Genomic DNA, 21926 nt, shown 5'->3' on the forward strand with positions numbered 1-21926 from the left:
ACAGGGATTCGCTCCGAGACGCGGCAGAGTGGGAGAGACGCCCTGCGAGGGCTCGGAACAACAAAGCGTTGCCGGGGTTCCGCCGCGACATCAGCGACGCCGGTGACATCAGCGCCTCGTGTTCCGTTCGGAATGGACGTCAATGGGTCCTGGCAGGCCAAACGAGGGGCAGGAAAAGCGCGACGCACCCGTTTTGCGCCCGTTTTTGGTGGTTTGGGGACTCACGGCCGGACGCTGATTTTGGGGGCGTCCTTCACCAGGCACAATCCCAAGTCGCCGTCCATTCTGCCTGCGGGATATTGAGAAATAGAGGGGAAAAACAACGCTCGGGATCAAAATCATCGTGCTGAGACCGTTCCTCGGCGTCACAACCACAAATTGTCCCAATTCCCATCGTTTTGGTGAAATCGGTCGCTGATGGATCATCCCAATGGGGTTTTGCAGTCGATCGCAGCACTCGGGTGGTTTTTACACCCGATATCACAGCGAAACGCTGGGGGGTTGTTTCCATCCCATATTCCACAAAATCACCCATTTTGGGGGTTTTTGGGGAGCACGAGCTCTGCGTTTGTCACCACAAACCAGCGAGGGGACGCCGAACCCAAACCGGGTTCACCGGGCGGTTTTACACCGGGATCGCTCGGCCCGGGTTGAGATAAACCCCCCGTAAACCACAACCATAAAGCGGGGTGTTCCCCCCAAAGCGCTACGTGGGGACATCCGCATCGCACCGAATTAACCCCGCGGGGCGGCCGAAAGCGCTTCAATCCCGGTGTCGGGATCACGAGGGGTTTCGGCCTCCGTCGCCTCTTTTGCTGCGAGATCTTCCCATCCGGAGACGCATTTTCGGTGACCTGGGCAACATCGAACAAGAAAAGGGTTAAAGGTGGAAAACGCACAAAATCACACAGGCGTTTATCTGCTTTTCCTCCTTTTTTGGCTCAAAAGCAAGCGGCGAACCCCAAAATGAGGGGTCTGGGGACCCTCCGGTCCTGCTGATGCTTCCTCCCTTCCACCCAACTCGAGGCGATCGCCGGGTTCCGTATTTCGGATCAATAACCCAGCGGGAGCCTGGAGCCTCCCAGAGCCCGTCCCTGGGGTAGCGGCCGCCGAGCGCGTCCCCATCGCGTTATTTGGGTGTAATTTGGGGGGTTTTGGGGCACGTAGCACCCTTGGTTCAGCCAGGGACACACACACGGGTGCTCCGGGAAGCGACTCCGGCGCCGCCGGTTGCCGAATCATCGCACAACCATCCAAGTACTCCTCACCCACCTCGTTCCTTGTCACCGGAACCAACACCGGGATCACCAGGGGGGTGTTTTCGGACAGCGTCGGGGGTTCGGAGGCGCCGTTTCCATCTCCCAACGATGGTTTCGCGGTGTTTGCATCGCCCGCGTCGCGCACCTGAGCACAAACGGAACCGGGAGCGTCGGTGGCGCTGGAGGATATCAAAGCGCTTTGCAAACTGCTCTTCCCAATTATTTCTCCGTTATATAACGAGGATAATAAAACCCGCTACGCTAAACACGACCCAAACCGGGCGGGAGCGCGCAACGCGAATCTTTACACCGCAGCGATTCCCTATTTCTCGTTTTCTCACCCCGTCATCTCCACTCGATCGGCAGCGACTTTCACAAATCATCCAGTTACGCACAATTTGGTAACGACCCCCGCAAAGGGCTTCGACGGCACCGCCAACCCCCTCGCCGCCTTCGCTCAGATCCCCGCTCAATGAGCAGCACCCATGGGTGCCCGTTACCTGCCCCCTCTCGGCGTCCACCGACCACCCGTGGTTCCGGCACATGGAGACGCCGCCATCCTCAACCGGAGCAGCCGCCAAGTGGCTAAAGTGACAAAAATCAGGATAAATAGGTAAAAAAATCAACATGATAAAGCCGCGGCGCTTTTAGAACAGATGGTGTAGTCGGCACTGAAGCTCCAGGCAGGTGGAGCTTGCCCGGTGGAATCAATCGGCGTTCGGTCTCAAAGGTTTCAACCCAAAAGGGTTAAATAGCAAGGATTAATAAATACTGACCCTCATTAATAATTACTGATTGTCATTAATAAATAGTGACCGTCACTAATAAATACTGATCGTTATTAATAAATACTGACCATCATTAATAAATACTGATCATCATTAATAAATACTCGCCATCATTAATCAATACTGATCATCATTAATAGTGACGGTCATTAATAAATACTGATCGTCATTAATAAATACTAACCATTATTAATAAATGCCGATCACCATTAACAAATACTGATCATCATTAATAAATAATAATCATCCTTAATAAATACCATCATTAATCAATACTGATCATCATTAATAGTGACGGTCATTAATAAATACTGATCGTCATTAATAAATACTAACCATTATTAATAAATGCCGATCACCATTAACAAATACTGATCATCATTAATAAATAATAATCATCCTTAATAAATACCATCATTAATCAATACTGATTGTCATTAAGAAATACTGACCGCCATTAATAAATACTGGCCGTTATTAATAAATACTGGTGGTTATTAATAAATACTAATTGTCATTAATAAATACTAACCATCATTAATAAATACTGGTTGTTATTAATAAATACTGATCACTATTAATAAATTATGACCATCATTAGTAAATACTGATCATTAGTAACCAGCCTCAGGTTGGGCTCCAGGTTGGGCTCAAGGCTCAGATTGGGCTCCAGGCTCAGGTTGGGCTCTAGGTTGGGCTCCAGGCTCAGGTTGGGCTCCAGGTCAGGCTCAAGATGGGCTCCAGGTTCAGGTTGGGCTCCAGGTTGGGCTCCAGGCTCAGGTCGGGCTCCAGGCTCAGGTTGGGCTCCAGGTCGGGCTCCAGGCTCAGACTGGGCTCCAGGTCGGGCTCCAGCGCTTCCCCGCAGAGCAGCCCGGGGCTCTGGGCAAAGCCACGCAGCTCGTCGCCCAAGGGAAACAGGTCCATGGTCACCGGGCTCCAAACACCCCGGAGCAAAAACCAGAGCGGCCCCAGGACACCCGGGCTCCCAAAGAGCCTGGAAAAGGGACACAAAGAGTTGAATTGGGGGGAGTGAAGTGGCTGCTGATGCTGAGAAACCCCCGGGGGTTCGGGGCTGGGGGGAAAGGGGGGATCTGTATGAAAACTGCTCTGGGGAAAAGGGGGGAAGGGGTTGGTCTGCACGGGAATGGGAGGAGGGACGGGAAAACGGGAGAGGGAAACGGGGAAGAGGGAAAAGGGGGGAAAGGGGGAAAAAGGGGGGAAAGAGGGAAAAGGGGGAAAAAGGGAAAAGAGGGAAAAAGGGGGGAAAGAGGGAAAAGGGGGAAAAAGCAAGGAAAGAGGGAAAAGGGGGAAAAAGGGGGGAAAGAGGGAAAAAGGGGGGAAAGAGGGAAAAAGAGGGAAAAAGCGAGGAAAGAGGGAAAAGAGGGAAAAAGGGGGGAAAGAGGGAAAAATAGGGAAAAAGCGAGGAAAGAGGGAAAGGGGGGGAAAAGGGAAGAAACAGGGATAAAGGGGGAAAAGAGGGATAAGATGGAAAGACGGGGGAAGAGGGAAAGGGGGAAAGAAGGGAAAAGAGGGAAGAGGGAAAAGGGGAGAAAAGGGGGGAAAGAGGAAAAAGGGGGAAAAGGGGGGAAAAGGGAAAAAGGGGGAAGAGGGAAAGAGGGGGAAGAGGGGGGGAAGAGGAAAAAGAGGGAAAAAGGGGGCAAAGAGCGATAAAGGGGAAAGAGGGAAAAGAGGGAAAAAGGGGGGAAGAGGGAAAAGGGCGGAAAGAGGGAAAAGAGGGATAAAGGGGGAAAGAGGGAAAAGGGAGAAAAGAGGGGGAAGAGGGAAAAAGGGGGGAAAGGGGGAAAAAGGGGGGAAACAGGGATAAAGGGGGAAAGAGCGAAAAGAGGAAAAAACGGTGGAAAGAGGGAAAAGAGGGAAAAAGGGGGGGAAGGGAAAAAGGGGGGAAACAGGGATAAAGGGGGAAAGAGGGAAAAGAGGGAAAAGGGGGAGGAAAGAGAGAAAAAGTCTGTGGGGGGATTGATGGCGGATCCGCCCCAGCCCCGGGGTCTCTCCTGGAGGGGAGGGACGGGCGGGCTCCAGCGGGGGTGCTGAGGAGATGAGGGGACACGAGGGGACGATGAGGGGACCCGAGGGACACGAGGGGACACGATGGGACATGAAGGGACACGAGGGACCCGAGGGGACGCGATCTCCTCACCCGGTGTTTCCCGCCCCGGTGCTTCCCGCCCGCCGGCGCCGCGGCCACGCCCCCTCGCCGCCGGCCACGCCCCCTCGCCGGCGTCACGTGCCGGGAGTGTGTGGCGGGAAAAGGCGGGAGGGAGGAGAGGGAGGCGCCGCCGTTTTGGTGGAGGTTGTGAGGGGAACTGGGGGTCGGCGGGAGGGGCATTGGGGGTCGGTGTGGGGGGAGGAATTGGGGTCGGCGTGAGGGGCATTGGGGGTCGGTGTGAGGGGAGGATTTGGGGGGCAGTGTGGTGGTGGGGATTTGGGGTCGGTGTGAGGGGGGAATTGGGGGGCGGTGTGGGGGAGGAACTGAGGGTCGGTGTGAGCGGGACATTGGGGGTCGGTGTGGGGAGGAATTGAGGATCGGTGGGGGGGGCTTGGGGGGTCGGTGTGAGGGGGAATTGGGGGTCGGTGTGGGGGAAGTTGGGGGTTGGTCTGGGGAGGATTTGAGGGGTCAGTGTGGGGAGGATTTGGGGGTCGATGTGAGGGGCATTAGGGGTTGGTGTGGGGGGCAGGAACTGGGGGTCAGTGTGTGGGGGGGCATTGGGGGTCGGTGCGAGGCGGAATTAGGGTCCAGTGGGGGGGCACTGGGGGTCGGTGTTTGAGGGGGGAATTGGGGGGTCGGTGTGGGGGGGTCAGTGCAGGGGGGGCCTTGGGGGTCGGTGTGAGGGGGCATTGGGGGTCAGTCTGGGGAGGAATTGGGGGTCGGTGTGGGGGGGGCATTGGGGATCAGTGTGGGGGGAATTGGGGGTCGGTGTGGGGGGGAATTGGGGTCTGGTGTGGGGGGGGGACATTGGGGCTCGGTGTGAGGGGGAATTGGGGCTCGGTGTGGGGGGGAAGTTGGGGGTTGGTCTGGGGAGGATTTGAGGGGTCAGTCTGGGGAGGATTTGGGGGTCGATGTGAGGGGCATTAGGGGTTGGTGTGGGGGGCGTTGGGGGTCAGTGCGAGGGGGAATTAGGGTCCGGGGGGGGATTGGGGGTCGGTGTTTGAGGGGGGAACTGGGGGGTTGGTGTGCGGGGGCGGCCTTGGGGGTCGGTGTGAGGGGGCATTGGGGGTCAGTCTGGGGAGGAATTGGGGGTCGGGGGGGCATTTGGGGGTCGGTGGGGGGGGAGCTGGGGGTCGGGGTTTGGGGGGAGCTGGGGGTCAGGGTGGGGGGTGGATTGGGGGTCGGGGTGAAGGGAATGGGGGGGCCATGAGGGGAACGGAGGCGCAGAAACAACTTTACAGCCTCCGGAGCCATGAACCTTCACACCCCGCAGGGCTCCAGAGCAGCTGCGTTCGTTTCGCCGTCGGGCGCAAGGGGAGCGATGGTTCCACCCCTCGTGCGCCGCTCCGAGCGGCAGGAGCTGCGTTTAAATACAGCGAGGTGCTCGTGTCCCAACGACCCCGGAGCGCCCGCACACATCCAGAACCTTTCCCGCTCATCACTGCCGTAGTCTCCGCCTGGACGCCCCCTGTTCGCCTGCGCGGCGCCACCTGGTGCTCTGGAGGAGGGGTCTTTGGATGAAGGCTCCTTCAGCTTCCTCAGGTTTGGCTCCTTGTGTTGAATGGACTGGGACCCAAGCTCCAGGTCGGTTGAACCCAGCCTGGGACCCCCTTTTTGCTGTAAATCTCGGTTCTCTCGTCCCCTCGAGTTCACAGCTGGTGCCGTAAAACTCCTGATCCTGGCACTGCTGGGTTCTGGTTTCCTTACCATGAGTTCACCTAAAGCTCTGAACTAAGGGCTCGTGTGGCTCAGCCCTAAAGTGTTGGCTCGTTAGTGGGCACCCAATTATGTTTTGTTAACCCTTAAAATGTTCGTGCCCTCTATCAGACCCAGGAGTTCGGGCGGGGATTCAGTTCAGGAGGGACCCGGGAGTAACCCTAAGGACCCAGTAGTTGGGGGGTGTCAAGGGTTAAGATCGTGAAACCGTGGGGACCCCTAATGTCCCCAGGGGCCATTGTGACATCCTGGGGACCCTGCATTGTCCCCAGGGTGTTGTGACACCATGGGGACCCACTTTGTCCCCAGGGCCCATTGTGACGTCTCAGGATCCCCCATTGTCCCCAGGGCCCATTGTGACATTCTGGGGACCCCAAATGTCCCCAGGGCCCATTGTGACATTCTGGGGACCCCCTTTGTCCCCAGGGCCCATCGTGGCACCGAGGGGACCCCCCCCCCCCTAGTCCCCAGGGCCCATTGTGGCACCATGGACACCCCCTTTGTCCCCAGGGCCCATTGTGACATCCCAGGACCCCACCTTGTCCCCAGGGTCCCTTCTGACAGAGTGCGGACCCCCCTTTCTCCCCAGGGCTCATTGTGACGTCCCAGGACCCCTCGTTGTCCCCAGTGCCCATTGTGACATCCTGGGGACCCCCCTTGTCCCCAGGGCCCATTGTGAAATCCGGGGAACCCCCTGGTCTCCAGGGCCCATAGTGGTACCGTGGGGACTCGTCCTGTCACTTGGGTCCATTGTGACACCATGGGGACCCCGCCTTTGTCCCCAGTACCCATTGTGACATCCTGGGGACCCCCCTTTGTCCCCAAGGCCCATTGTGACACCGTGGGGACCCCACTTCTTTCCAGGACCCATTGTGGCATTCTGGGGACTTCCTTTGTCCCCAGGGCCCATTGTGACATCCTGGAGACCCCCTTTATCCCCAGAGCTCGTTGTCGGACCATGGGGACCCCCTTTGTCACTGGGGCCCATTGTGACATCCCAGGACCCCCCATTGTCCCCAGGGCCCATTGTGACACCGTGGGGACCCCGCCTTTTCCCCAGGGCCCATTGTGACGTCTCAGGACCCCCTTTGTCCCCAGGGCCCACTGTGGCACCATGGGGACCCCCTTTGTCCTCTGGGCCCATTGTGACATTCCAGGACCCCACTTTGTCCCCAGGGCCCATTGTGACACCGTGGGGACCCCCCTTGTCCCCAGGGCCCATTGTGACAATTAAGGGACCCCCTTTGTCCCCAGGGCCCATTTTGACATCCCAGGACCCCACTTTGTCCCCAGTGCTCATTGTGAAATTCTGGGGACCCCCCCTTGTCCTCAGGGCTCATTGTGACAGCCGAGGACCTTACTTTGTCCCCAGGGCCCATTGTGACATCCCAGGACCCCCCACTGTCTCCAGTGCCCATTGTGACATCATGGGGACCACCCTTTTTCCCCAGGGCTCATTGTGACGTCCCAGGACCCCTCGTTGTCCCCAGGCCCCATCGTGACATCCTGGGGACCCCCCTTGTCTCCAGGGCCCATAGTGGCACTGTGGGGACTCATCACTTGGGCCCATTGTGACATCCTGGAGACCCCCCTTTATCCCCAGGGCCCATTGTGACACCGTGGAGACCCCATTTGTCACTGGGGACCATTGTGACATCCCAGGACACCCCATTGTCCCCAGGGCCCACTGAGACATCCCGGCGACCACCCTTTGTCCCCAGGGCCCATTATGCACATTCAGGGGACACCCCTTTGTCCCCAAGGCCCATTGTGACATCCTGGGGAGACCCCATTGTCCCCAAGGCCCATTGTGGCACCATGGGGACCCCCTTTGTCCCCAGTGCCCATTGTGACATCTTAGGACCCCACTTTGTCCCCAGGGCCCATTGTGACATCCTGGGGACCACCTGTGTCCCCAGGGCCCATTGTGACATCAGGAGCCACCGTTGTCCCCAGGGCCCATTGTGACATCCTGGGGACCCCCTTGTCCCCAGGGCCCATTGTGGCACCATGTGGACCCCCTTTTTCCCGAGGGCCCATTATAACGTCCCAGGACCCCCCATTGTCCCCTGGGCCCATTGTGACACTGTGGGGATCTCCTTTGTCCCCAGGGACCATTGTGACACTGTGGGGACCCCCTTTGTCCCCAGGGCCCATTGTGACATCCTGGGGAATCCCTTTGTCTCCAGGGCCCATTGTGACGTCCCAGGACCCTGCTTTGTCCCCGGGGCCCATTGTGACATCCTGGGGAACCGCTTTGTCCCCAGGACCCATTGTGATGTCCCAGGACCCCCCCTTGTCCCCAGGGCTCATTGTGATGTCCCAGGATCCCCATTGTCCCCAGAGCCCATTGTGATGTCCTGGGAACCCCCTTTGACCCCAGGGTCCATTGTGACACCATGGGGACCCCCTCTTGTCCCCAGGGCCCATCGTGGCACCGTGGGGACCCCCTTGTCACTGTGGACCCATTGTGACACTATGGGGAACCCCCTTTGTCCCCAGGGCCCATTGTAACATCCTGGGGACCCCCTTGTCTCCAGGGCCCCTTGTGACATCAAAGGATCACCCTTTGTCCCCAGGACCCATTGTGACATCCCAGGACCCCACTTACTCCCCAGGGCCCATTGTGGCACCATGAGGACCCCCTTTGTCACTGGTGCCCATTGTGACATCCCAGGACCCCCCATTGTCTGCAGAGCCCATTGTGACACTATAGGGGCCCCCCTTGTCACTGAGGACCCATTGTGACACCATGGGCACCTCCCCTTGTCGTCAGAGCCCATCGTGACATCCCAAAACCCCCAATTGTCTCCAGGGCCCATTGTGACATCCTGGGGACCTCCCTTTCTCCCCAGGGCCCATTGTGACGTTCCAGGAACCCCCATTGTCCTCAGGGCCCATTGTGACATTCAGGGGACCCCCTTTGTCTTCAGGGCCCATTGTGACACCATGGAGACCCCATTTGTCACTCGGGCCCATTGTGACATCCTAGGACCCCCCATTGTCCCCAAGGCCCATTGCGACATCCTGAGGACCCCCCTTTGTCCTCAGGGCCCATTGTGACATTCAGGGCACCCCTCTTTGTCCCCAGGGCCCATTCTGATACCATGGGGACCACTTTGTCCCCAGGGCCCACTGTGACATCCTGGGGACGCCCTTTGTCCCCAGGGCCCATTTTGACACCATGTGCACCCCCCTTTGTGCCCAGGGCCGATTGTGACATCCTGGGGACCCTCTTTGTCCCCAGGGCCCATTGTGACATCCTGGGGACACCCCATTGTCTCCAGGGCCCATTGTGAACATCCTGGGGACCCCCTTGTCCCCAGGGCCCATCGTGGCACCGTGGGGACCCCCCGTTGTCCCCAGGGCCTATAGTGACACCGTGGGTACCCCCTTTGTCCCCAGTGCCCATTGTGACATCCTGGGGACCCCCCTTGTCCCCAGGGCTTATTGTGACATCCTGGGGACCGCCTTTGTCCCCAGGGCCCATTGTGACATCCCAGGACCCCAAGTTGTCCCCAGGGACCATTGTGACACCGTGGGGACCCCCTTTGTCCTCAGGGCCCGTTGTGAACATCCTGGGGACCCCCTTGTCCACACGACCCATCGTGGCACCGTGGGGACCCCCCGTTGTCCCCAGGGCCTATAGTGACACCGTGGGTACCCCTTTTATCCCATGAGCCCATTGTGACATCCTGGGGACCCCCTTGTCCCCAGGGCCCATTGTGACACCATGGGGATCGCCTTTGTCCCCGTGGCCCATTGTGACATCCCAGGACCCCGCGTTGTCCCCAGGGCCCATTCTGACATCCTGGGGACCCCCCTTGTCCCCAGGGCTTATTGTGACATCCTGGGGACCCCTTTGTCCCAGGGGCACATTGTGGCACCATGGGGACCCCCTTTATCCCCAGGGCCACTTGTGACATCCTGGGGACCCCCCTTGTCCCCAGTGCCCATTATGACATTCTGGGGACCCCCTTTGTCCCAGGGGCACATTGTGGCACCACGGGGACCCCCTTTGTCCCCAGGACCCATTGTGACACCATGGGTACCCCCTTTGTCCCATGGGCCCATTGTGACATCCTGGGGACCCCCTTGTCGCCAGGGCCCATCATGGCACCGTGGGGACCCCCCTTTGTCCCCAGTGCCCATTGTGACATCCTGGGGACCCCCCTTGTCCCCATGGCTTATTGTGACACCCTGGGACCGCCTTTGTCCCCAGGGCCCATTGTGATGTCCCAGGACCCCCCATTGTCCCCAGGGACCATTGTGACATCCTGGGGACCCCCTTTGTCCCAAGACCCCATTGTGACATCCTGGGGACCCCGCCTTGTCCCCAAAGCCCATTGTGACATCCTGGGGACCCTCTTTGTCCCCAGGGCCCATTGTGGCACCATGGGGACACCCTTTGTCACTGGGGCCAGTTGTGACATCCCAGGACTCCACTTTGTCCCCAGGGCTTATTGTGATACCATGGGGACCCCCCTTGTCCCCAGGGCCCATTGTGACATTCAGGGGGACTCCTCTTTGTCCCCAGGGCCTATTGTGTCATCCTGGGGATCTCCCCTTGTCTCTAGGGCCCATTGTGAGACTGTGGAAGACCCCCTTTGTCCCCAAGTCCCATTGTGACGTCCCAGGACGCCTCGTTGTCCCCAGGACCCATTGTGACTCCATGGGAACCCCGCCTTGTCCCCAGGGTCATTGTGACATCCTGGGACCCCCCTTTGTCCCCAGTGCTCATTGTGAAATCCTGGGGACCCACTTTGTCCCCAGGGCCCATTGTGGCACCATGGGGAGCGCCTTTGTCACTGGGGACCATTGTGACATTCCAGGATTTTACTTTGTCCCCGGGGCCCATTGTGACATCCTGGGGATCCCCCTTTGTCGCCAGGGCCCACTGTGACACCGTGGGCACCCTCTTTGTCCCATGGGCCCATTGTGACCTTCAAGGGACCCCCCATTGTCCCCAGGGCCCATTGTGACATCCTGGGTACCCCCTTTGTCCCCAAGACCCATTGTGACATCCTAGTACCCCCCGCAGTCCCCAGGGCCCATTGTGACATCCTGGGGATCCCTTTGGCCCCAGGGCCCATTGTGACAGGGCAGGGATCCCCCTTGTCCCCAGGGCCCATTGTGAAACCGTGGGGACCCTCTTGTCCCCAGGGCCCATTGTGGCACCGTGGAGACCCCTCCTTTGTCTCCAGTGCCCATTGTGACATCCTGGGGACCCCCTTTGTCCCCAGTGCTCATTGTGACAGGGTGGGACCCCCCTTGTACCCAGGGCCCGTTGTGACATCCTGGGGACCCCCTTTGTCCCCAGGGCCTATTGTGACATCCTGGGGAGTCCCCTTTATCCCCAGGGCCCATTATGACATCCTGGGGACCCCCTTTGTCCCTAGGGTTCATTGTGACATCCCAGGACCCCCATTGTCCCCAGGGCCCATTGTGAACAACCTGGGGACCCCCCTTTTTCCCTGGGCCCATTGTGGCGTCCCAGGATGCTTCGTTGTCCCCTGGGCCCATTGTGACATCCCGGGGACCCCTTTTGTCCCCAGGGTCCATTGTGACATCCTGGGGCCTCCCTTTGTCCCCAGGGCCCATTGTGACATCGCAGGAGCCCCCATTGTCCCAAGGGCACATTGTTACATCCTGGGGACCCCCTTGTCCCCAGGGCCCATCGTGGCACCGTGGGGACCCCCCCTTTGTCTCCAGTGCCCATTGTGACATCCTTGGGACCCCCCTTGTCCCCAGGACCCGTTGTGACATCTTGGGGACCCCTATGTCACCAGAGCCCATTGTGATATCCTGGGGAGCCCCCTTTGTCCCCAGGGCCCATTGTGCACATCCTGTGGACCCCTCTTTGTCCCCAGGGCCCATTGTGATATCCTGGGGAGCCCTCTTTTTCCCCAGGGCCTATTGTGACATCCTGGGGACCCCCCTTTGTCCCCCGGGCCCATTGTGACATCCTGAAGACCCCCTTTGTCCCCAGGGCCTATTGTGACATGCCAGGACCCCCCCTTTTCTCCAGGGCCCATTGTGACGTCCCAGGACCCCCTATTGTCCCCAGAGCCCATTGTGACATCCCAGGACCCCCCATTGTCCCCAGGCCCCATTATACACATCCTGGGGTCCCCCTTTATCCCCAGGGCCATTGTGACACCATGGGGACCCCCTTTGTCCCCAGGACCCATTGTGACGTCCCAGGATGCCCCATTGTCCCCTGGGCCCATTGTGAAATCATGGGGACCCCCTTTGTCCCCAGGGCCTATTGTGACATCCCAGGACCCCCCATTGTCCCCAGGGCCCATTGTGACACCGTGGAGACCCTCCTTGTCCTCAGGGCCCATTATGACATTCAGGGGACTCCTCTTTGTCCCCAGGGCCTATTGTGACATCCTGGGGACCCCCCTTTACTCCAGGGCCCATTGTGACGTCCCAGGACCCCCTATTGTTCCCAGGGCCCATTGTGACATTCTGGGGACCCCAAATGTCCCCAGGGCCCATTGTGACATTCTGGGGACCCCTCTTTGTCCCCAGGGCCCATTGTGGCACCATGGGGACCCCCTTTGTCCCCATGGCCCATTGTGACATCCCAGAACCCCAATTTGTCCTCAGGGCCCATTGTGACATCCTCGGGACCCCCTTGTCCCCAGGGCCCATCGTGGCACCGAGGGGACCCCCCCGCCTAGTCCCCAGGGCCCATTGTGGCACCATGGACACCCCCTTTGTCCCCAGGGCCCATTGTGACATCCCAGGACCCCACCTTCTCCCCAGGGTCCCTTCTGACAGGGTGGGGACCCCCCTTTCTCCCCAGGACTCATTGTGACGTCCCAGGACCCCTCGTTGTCCCCAGTGCCCATTGTGACATCCTGGGGACCCCACTTCTTTCCAGGACCCATTGTGGCATTCTGGGGACTTCCTTTGTCCCCAGGGCCCATTGTGACATCCTGGAGACCCCCTTTATCCCCAGAGCTCGTTGTCGCACCATGGGGACCCCCTTTGTCACTGGGGCCCATTGTGACATCCCAGGACCCCCCATTGTCCCCAGGGCCCATTGTGACACCGTGGGGACCCCGCCTTTTCCCCAGGGCCCATTGTGACGTCTCAGGACCCCCTTTGTCCCCAGGGCCCACTGTGGCACCATGGGGACCCCCTTTGTCCTCTGGGCCCATTGTGACATTCCAGGACCCCACTTTGTCCCCAGGGCCCATTGTGACACTGTGGGGACCCCCCTTGTCCCCAGGGCCCATTGTGACAATTAAGGGACCCTCTTTGTCCCCAGGGCCCATTTTGACATCCCAGGACCCCACTTTGTCCCCAGTGCTCATTGTGAAATTCTGGGGACCCCCCTTGTCCTCAGGGCTCATTGTGACAGCCGAGGACCTTACTTTGTCCCCAGGGCCCATTGTGACATCCCAGGACCCCCCACTGTCTCCAGTGCCCATTGTGACATCATGGGGACCACCCTTTTTCCCCAGGGCTCATTGTGACGTCCCAGGACCCCTTGTGGTCCCCAGGCCCCATCGTGACGTCCTGGGGACCCCCCTTGTCTCCAGGGCCCATAGTGGCACTGTGGGGACTCATCACTTGGGCCCATTGTGACATCCTGGAGACCCCCCTTTATCCCCAGGGCCCATTGTGACACCGTGGAGACCCCCTTTGTCACTGGGGCCCATTGTGACATCCCAGGACACCCCATTGTCCCCAGGGCCCACTCAGACATCCCGGCGACCACCCTTTGTCCCCAGGGCCCATTATGCACATTCAGGGGACACCCCTTTGTCCCCAAGGCCCATTGTGACATCCTGGGGAGACCCCATTGTCCCCAAGGCCCATTGTGGCACCATGGGGACCCCCTTTGTCCCCAGTGCCCATTGTGACATCTTAGGACCCCACTTTGTCCCCAGGGCCCATTGTGACATCCTGGGGACCACCTGTGTCCCCAGGGCCCATTGTGACATCCTGGGGACCCCCTTGTCCCCAGTGTCCATTGTGGCATCCTGGGACCCCCCGTTGTCCCCAGGGCCCATTGTGGCACCATGTGGACCCCCTTTTTCCCGAGGGCCCATTATAACGTCCCAGGACCCCCCATTGTCCCCTGGGCCCATTGTGACATCCTGGGGTCCCCCTTTTGTCCCCTAGGCCCATTGTGACACTGTGGGGACCTCCTTTGTCCCCAGGGACCATTGTGACACTGTGGGGACCCCCTTTGTCCCCAGGGCCCATTGTGAAACCGTGGGGACCCTCTTGTCCCCAGGGCCCATTGTGGCACCGTGGAGACCCTCCCTTTGTCTCCAGTGCCCATTGTGACATCCTGGGGACCCCCTTTGTCCCCAGTGCTCATTGTGAGAGGGTGGGACCCCCCCTTGTACCCAGGGCCCGTTGTGACATCCTGGGGACGCCCTTTGTCCCCAGGGCCTATTGTGACATCCTGGGGAGTCCCCTTTGTCCCCAGGGCCTATTGTGACATCCTGGGGAGTCCCCTTTATCCCCAGGGCCCATTGTGACATCCTGGGGACCCCCTTTGTCCCTAGGGTTCATTGTGACATCCCAGGACCCCCATTGTCCCCAGGGCCTATTGTGAACAACCTGGGGACCCCCCTTTTTCCCCGGGCCCATTGTGGCGTCCCAGGATGCTTCGTTGTCCCCTGGGCCCATTGTGACATCCCGGGGACCCCTTTTGTCCCCAGGGTCCATTGTGACATCCTGGGGCCTCCCTTTGTCCCCAGGGCCCATTGTGACATCGCAGGAGCCCCCACTGTCCCAAGGGCACATTGTTACATCCTGGGGACCCCCTTGTCCCCAGGGCCCATCGTGGCACCGTGGGGACCCCCCCTTTGTCTCCAGTGCCCATTGTGACATCCTTGGGACCCCCCTTGTCCCCAGGACCCGTTGTGACATCTTGGGGACCCCTATGTCACCAGAGCCCATTGTGATATCCTGGGGAGCCCCCTTTGTCCCCAGGGCCCATTGTGCACATCCTGTGGACCCCTCTTTGTCCCCAGGGCCCATTGTGATATCCTGGGGAGCCCTCTTTTTCCCCAGGGCCTATTGTGACATCCTGGGGACCCCCTTTGTCCCCCGGGCCCATTGTGACATCCTGAAGACCCTCTTTGTCCCCAGGGCCTATTGTGACATCCCAGGACCCCCCCTTTTCTCCAGGGCCCATTGTGACGTCCCAGGACCCCCTATTGTCCCCAGAGCCCATTGTGACATCCCAGGACCCCCCATTGTCCCCAGGCCCCATTATACACATCCTGGGGTCCCCCTTTATCCCCAGGGCCGTTGTGACACCATGGGGACCCCCTTTGTCCCCAGGGCCCATTGTGACGTCCCAGGATGCCCCATTGTCCTCTGGGCCCATTGTGAAATCATGGGGACCCCCTTTGTCCCCAGGGCCTATTGTGACATCCCAGGACCCCCCATTGTCCCCAGGGCCCATTGTGACACCGTGGAGACCCTCCTTGTCCTCAGGGCCCATTATGACATTCAGGGGACTCCTCTTTGTCCCCAGGGCCTATTGTGACATCCTGGGGACCCCCCTTTATTCCAGGGACCATTGTGACACCGTGGAGACCCCATTTGTCACTGGGGCCCATTATGACATCCCAGGACACCCCATTGTCCCCAGGGCCCACTGAGACATCCCGGCGACCACCCTTTGTCCCCAGGGCCCATTATGCACATTCAGGGGACACCCCTTTGTCCCCAAGGCCCATTGTGACATCCTGGGGAGACCCCATTGTCCCCAAGGCCCATTGTGGCACCATGGGGACCCCCTTTGTCCCCAGTGCCCATTGTGACATCTTAGGACCCCACTTTGTCCCAAGGGCCCATTGTGACATCCTGGGGACCACCGTTGTCCCCAGGGCCCATTGTGGCACCATGTGGACCCCCTGTTGTTCCCGAGGGCCCATTATAACGTCCCAGGACCCCCCATTGTCCCCTGGGCCCATTGTGACATCCTGGGGTCCCCCTTTTGTCCCCTGGGCCCATTGTGACACTGTGGGGATCTCCTTTGTCCCCAGGGACCATTGTGACACTGTGGGGACCCCCTTTGTCCCCAGGGCCCATTGTGACATCCTGGGGAATCCCTTTGTCTCCAGGGCCCATTGTGACGTCCCAGGACCCTGCTTTGTCCCCGGGGCCCATTGTGACATCCTGGGGAACCGCTTTGTCCCCAGGACCCATTGTGACGTCCCAGGACCCCCCCTTGTCCCCAGGGCTCATTGTGATGTCCCAGGATCCCCATTGTCCCCAGAGCCCATTGTGATGTCCTGGGAACCCCCTTTGACCCCAGGGTCCATTGTGACACCATGGGGACCCCCTCTTGTCCCCAGGGCCCATCGTGGCACCGTGGGGACCCCCTTGTCACTGGGGACCCATTGTGACACTATGGGGACCCCCCTTTGTGCCCAGGGCCCATTGTAACGTCCTGGGGACCCCCTTGCCTCCAGGGCCCCTTGTGACATCAAAGGATCACCCTTTGTCCCCAGGACCCATTGTGACATCCCAGGACCCCACTTACTCCCCAGGGCCCATTGTGGCACCATGAGGACCCCCTTTGTCACTGGTGCCCATTGTGACATCCCAGGACCCCCCATTGTCTGCAGAGCCCATTGTGACACTATAGGGACCCCCCTTGTCACTGAGGACCCATTGTGACACCATGGGCACCTCCCCTTGTCGTCAGAGCCCATCGTGACATCCCAAAACCCCCAATTGTCTCCAGGGCCCATTGTGACATCCTGGGGACCTCCCTTTCTCCCCAGGGCCCATTGTGACGTTCCAGGAACCCCCATTGTCCTCAGGGCCCATTGTGACATTCAGGGGACCCCCTTTGTCTTCAGGGCCCATTGTGACACCATGGAGACCCCATTTGTCACTCGGGCCCATTGTGACATCCTAGGACCCCCCATTGTCCCCAAGGCCCATTGCGACATCCTGGGGACCCCCCTTTGTCCTCAGGGCCCATTGTGACATTCAGGGCACCCCTCTTTGTCCCCAGGGCCCATTCTGATACCATGGGGACCACTTTGTCCCCAGGGCCCACTGTGACATCCTGGGGACGCCCTTTGTCCCCAGGGCCCATTTTGACACCATGTGCACCCCCCTTTGTGCCCAGGGCCGATTGTGACATCCTGGGGACCCTCTTTGTCCCCAGGGCCCATTGTGACATCCTGGGGACACCCCATTGTCTCCAGGGCCCATTGTGAACATCCTGGGGACCCCCTTGTCCCCAGGGCCCATCGTGGCACCGTGGGGACCCCCCGTTGTCCCCAGGGCCTATAGTGACACCGTGGGTACCCCCTTTGTCCCCAGTGCCCATTGTGACATCCTGGGGACCCCCCTTGTCCCCAGGGCTTATTGTGACATCCTGGGGACCGCCTTTGTCCCCAGGGCCCATTGTGACATCCCAGGACCACAAGTTGTCCCCAGGGACCATTGTGACACCGTGGGGACCCCCTTTGTCCTCAGGGCCCGTTGTGAACATCCTGGGGACCCCCTTGTCCACACGACCCATCGTGGCACCGTGGGGACCCCCCGTTGTCCCCAGGGCCTATAGTGACACCGTGGGTACCCCCTTTATCCCATGAGCCCATTGTGACATCCTGGGGACCCCCTTGTCCCCAGGGCCCATTGTGACACCATGGGGATCGCCTTTGTCCCCGTGGCCCATTGTGACATCCCAGGACCCCGCGTTGTCCCCAGGGCCCATTCTGACATCCTGGGGACCCCCCTTGTCCCCAGGGCTTATTGTGACATCCTGGGGACCCCTTTGTCCCAGGGGCACATTGTGGCACCATGGGGACCCCCTTTATCCCCAGGGCCACTTGTGACATCCTGGGGACCCCCCTTGTCCCCAGTGCCCATTATGACATTCTGGGGACCCCCTTTGTCCCAGGGGCACATTGTGGCACCATGGGGACCCCCTTTGTCACCGGGGCCCATTGTGACATCCCAGGACCCCAAGTTGTCCCCAGGGCCCATTGTGACACCATGGGTACCCCCTTTGTCCCATGGGCCCATTGTGACATCCTGGGGAACCCCTTGTCGCCAGGGCCCATCATGGCACCGTGGGGACCCCCCTGTGTCCCCAGTGCCCATTGTGACATCCTGGGGACCCCCCTTGTCCCCATGGCTTATTGTGACACTCTGGGACCGCCTTTGTCCCCAGGGCCCATTGTGACGTCCCAGGACCCCCCATTGTCCCCAGGGACCATTGTGACATCCTGGGGACCCCCTTTGTCCCAAGACCCCATTGTGACATCCTGGGGACCCCGCCTTGTCCCCAAAGCCCATTGTGACATCCTGGGGACCCTCTTTGTCCCCAGGGCCCATTGTGGCACCATGGGGACACCCTTTGTCACTGGGGCCAGTTGTGACATCCCAGGACCCCACTTTGTCCCCAGGGCTTATTGTGATACCATGGGGACCCCCCTTGTCCCCAGGGCCCATTGTGACATTCAGGGGGACTCCTCTTTGTCCCCAGGGCCTATTGTGTCATCCTGGGGATCTCCCCTTGTCTCTAGGGCCCATTGTGAGACTGTGGAAGACCCCCTTTGTCCCCAAGTCCCATTGTGACGTCCCAGGACGCCTCGTTGTCCCCAGGACCCATTGTGACTCCATGGGAACCCCCCCTTGTCCCCAGGGCCCATTGTGACATCCTGGGACCCCCCTTTGTCCCCAGTGCTCATTGTGAAATCCTGGGGACCCACTTTGTCCCTAGGGCCCATTGTGGCACCATGGGGAGCGCCTTTGTCACTGGGGACCATTGTGACATTCCAGGATTTTACTTTGTCCCCGGGGCCCATTGTGACATCCTGGGGATCCCCCTTTGTCGCCAGGGCCCACTGTGACACCGTGGGCACCCTCTTTGTCCCATGGGCCCATTGTGACCTTCAAGGGACCCCCCATTGTCCCCAGGGCCCATTGTGACATCCTGGGTACCCCCTTTGTCCCCAAGACCCATTGTGACATCCTAGTACCCCCCGCAGTCCCCAGGGCCCATTGTGACATCCTGGGGATCCCTTTGGGCCCAGGGCCCATTGTGACAGGGCGGGGATCCCCCTTGTCCCCAGGGCCCATTGTGAAACCGTGGGGACCCTCTTGTCCCCAGGGCCCATTGTGGCACCGTGGAGACCCCTCCTTTGTCTCCAGTGCCCATTGTGACATCCTGGGGACCCCTTTTGTCCCCAGTGCTCATTGTGACAGGGTGGGATCCCCCTTGTACCCAGGGCCCATTGTGACATCCTGGGGACCCCCTTTGTCCCCAGGGCCTATTGTGACATCCTGGGGAGTCCCCTTTATCCCCAGGGCCCATTGTGACATCCTGGGGACCCCCTTTGTCCCTAGGGTTCATTGTGACATCCCAGGACCCCCACTGTCCCCAGGGCCCATTGTGAACAACCTGGGGACCCCCCTTTTTCCCCGGGCCCATTGTGGCGTCCCAGGATGCTTCGTTGTCCCCTGGGCCCATTGTGACATCCCGGGGACCCCTTTTGTCCCCAGGGTCCATTGTGACATCCTGGGGCCTCCCTTTGTCCCCAGGGCCCATTGTGACATCGCAGGAGCCCCCATTGTCCCAAGGGCACATTGTTACATCCTGGGGACCCCCTTGTCCCCAGGGCCCATCGTGGCACCGTGGCGACTCCCCCTTTGTCTCCAGTGCCCATTGTGACATTCTTGGGACCCCCCTTGTCCCCAGGACCCGTTGTGACATCTTGGGGACCCCTATGTCACCAGAGCCCATTGTGATATCCTGGGGAGCCCCCTTTGTCCCCAGGGCCCATTGTGCACATCCTGTGGACCCCTCTTTGTCCCCAGGGCCCATTGTGATATCCTGGGGAGCCCTCTTTTTCCCCAGGGCCTATTGTGACATCCTGGGGACCCCCTTTGTCCCCCGGGCCCATTGTGACATCCTGAAGACCCCCTTTGTCCCCAGGGCCTATTGTGACATGCCAGGACCCCCCCTTTTCTCCAGGGCCCATTGTGACGTCCCAGGACCCCCTATTGTCCCCAGAGCCCATTGTGACATCCCAGGACCCCCCATTGTCCCCAGGCCCCATTATACACATCCTGGGGTCCCCCTTTATCCCCAGGGCCGTTGTGACACCATGGGGACCCCCTTTGTCCCCAGGGCCCATTGTGACGTCCCAGGATGCCCCATTGTCCCCTGGGCCCATTGTGAAATCATGGGGACCCCCCTTTGTCCCCAGGGCCTATTGTGACATCCCAGGACCCCCCATTGTCCCCAGGGCCCATTGTGACACCGTGGAGACCCTCCTTGTCCTCAGGGCCCATTATGACATTCAGGGGACTCCTCTTTGTCCCCAGGGCCTATTGTGACATCCTGGGGACCCCCCCTTTACTCCAGGGCCCATTGTGACACCGTGGAGACCCCATTTGTCACTGGGGCCCATTGTGACATCCCAGGACACCCCATTGTCCCCAGGGCCCACTCAGACATCCCGGCGACCACCCTTTGTCCCCAGGGCCCATTATGCACATTCAGGGGACACCCCTTTGTCCCCAAGGCCCATTGTGACATCCTGGGGAGACCCCATTGTCCCCAAGGCCCATTGTGGCACCATGGGGACCCCCTTTGTCCCCAGTGCCCATTGTGACATCTTAGGACCCCACTTTGTCCCCAGGGCCCATTGTGACATCCTGGGGACCACCTGTGTCCCCAGGGCCCATTGTGACATCCGGGGGACCCCCTTGTCCCCAGTGTCCATTGTGGCATCCTGGGACCCCCGTTGTCCCCAGGGCCCATTGTGGCACCATGTGGACCCCCTTTTTCCCGAGGGCCCATTATAACGTCCCAGGACCCCCCATTGTCCCCTGGGCCCATTGTGACATCCTGGGGTCCCCCTTTTGTCCCCTGGGCCCATTGTGACACTGTGGGGATCTCCTTTGTCCCCAGGGACCATTGTGACACTGTGGGGACCCCCTTTGTCCCCAGGGCCCATTGTGACATCCTGGGGAATCCCTTTGTCTCCAGGGCCCATTGTGACGTCCCAGGACCCTGCTTTGTCCCCGGGGCCCATTGTGACATCCTGGGGAAATGCTTTGTCCCCAGGACCCATTGTGACGTCCCAGGACCCCCCCTTGTCCCCAGGGCTCATTGTGATGTGCCAGGATCCCCATTGTCCCCAGAGCCCATTGTGATGTCCTGGGAACCCCCTTTGACCCCAGGGTCCATTGTGACACCATGGGGACCCCCTCTTGTCCCCAGGGCCCATCGTGGCACCGTGGGGACCCCCTTGTCACTGGGGACCCATTGTGACACTATGGGGACCCCCCTTTGTGCCCAGGGCCCATTGTAACATCCTGGGGACCCCCTTGCCTCCAGGGCCCCTTGTGACATCAAAGGATCACCCTTTGTCCCCAGGACCCATTGTGACATCCCAGGACCCCACTTACTCCCCAGGGCCCATTGTGGCACCATGAGGACCCCCTTTGTCACTGGTGCCCATTGTGACATCCCAGGACCCCCCATTGTCTGCAGAGCCCATTGTGACACTATAGGGACCCCCCTTGTCACTGAGGACCCATTGTGACACCATGGGCACCTCCCCTTGTCGTCAGAGCCCATCGTGACATCCCAAAACCCCCAATTGTCTCCAGGGCCCATTGTGACATCCTGGGGACCTCCCTTTCTCCCCAGGGCCCATTGTGACGTTCCAGGAACCCCCATTGTCCTCAGGGCCCATTGTGACATTCAGGGGACCCCCTTTGTCTTCAGGGCCCATTGTGACACCATGGAGACCCCATTTGTCACTCGGGCCCATTGTGACATCCTAGGACCCCCCATTGTCCCCAAGGCCCATTGCGACATCCTGGGGACCCCCCTTTGTCCTCAGGGCCCATTGTGACATTCAGGGCACCCCTCTTTGTCCCCAGGGCCCATTCTGATACCATGGGGACCACTTTGTCCCCAGGGCCCACTGTGACATCCTGGGGACGCCCTTTGTCCCCAGGGCCCATTTTGAC

At 60.0% G+C, this 21926-nt stretch overlaps 1 long non-coding RNA gene across 1 annotated transcript; it reads right to left on the minus strand.

Annotated features, from left to right (window-relative positions):
* Positions 1-220: 220 nt before the first annotated feature.
* LOC139826033 (uncharacterized) lies at positions 221-1460 on the minus strand. The gene is made up of 3 exons (XR_011736136.1): positions 1273-1460; positions 732-854; positions 221-289 (listed from the first exon to the last, which is right to left on the minus strand). It is a non-coding gene; the product is annotated as an uncharacterized lncRNA (long non-coding RNA).
* Between the last annotated feature and the right edge of the window lie 20466 nt (positions 1461-21926).

This window comes from Patagioenas fasciata, chromosome 33 (assembly GCF_037038585.1).
Source record: "Patagioenas fasciata isolate bPatFas1 chromosome 33, bPatFas1.hap1, whole genome shotgun sequence".
NCBI classification, from domain to species: domain Eukaryota; kingdom Metazoa; phylum Chordata; class Aves; order Columbiformes; family Columbidae; genus Patagioenas; species Patagioenas fasciata.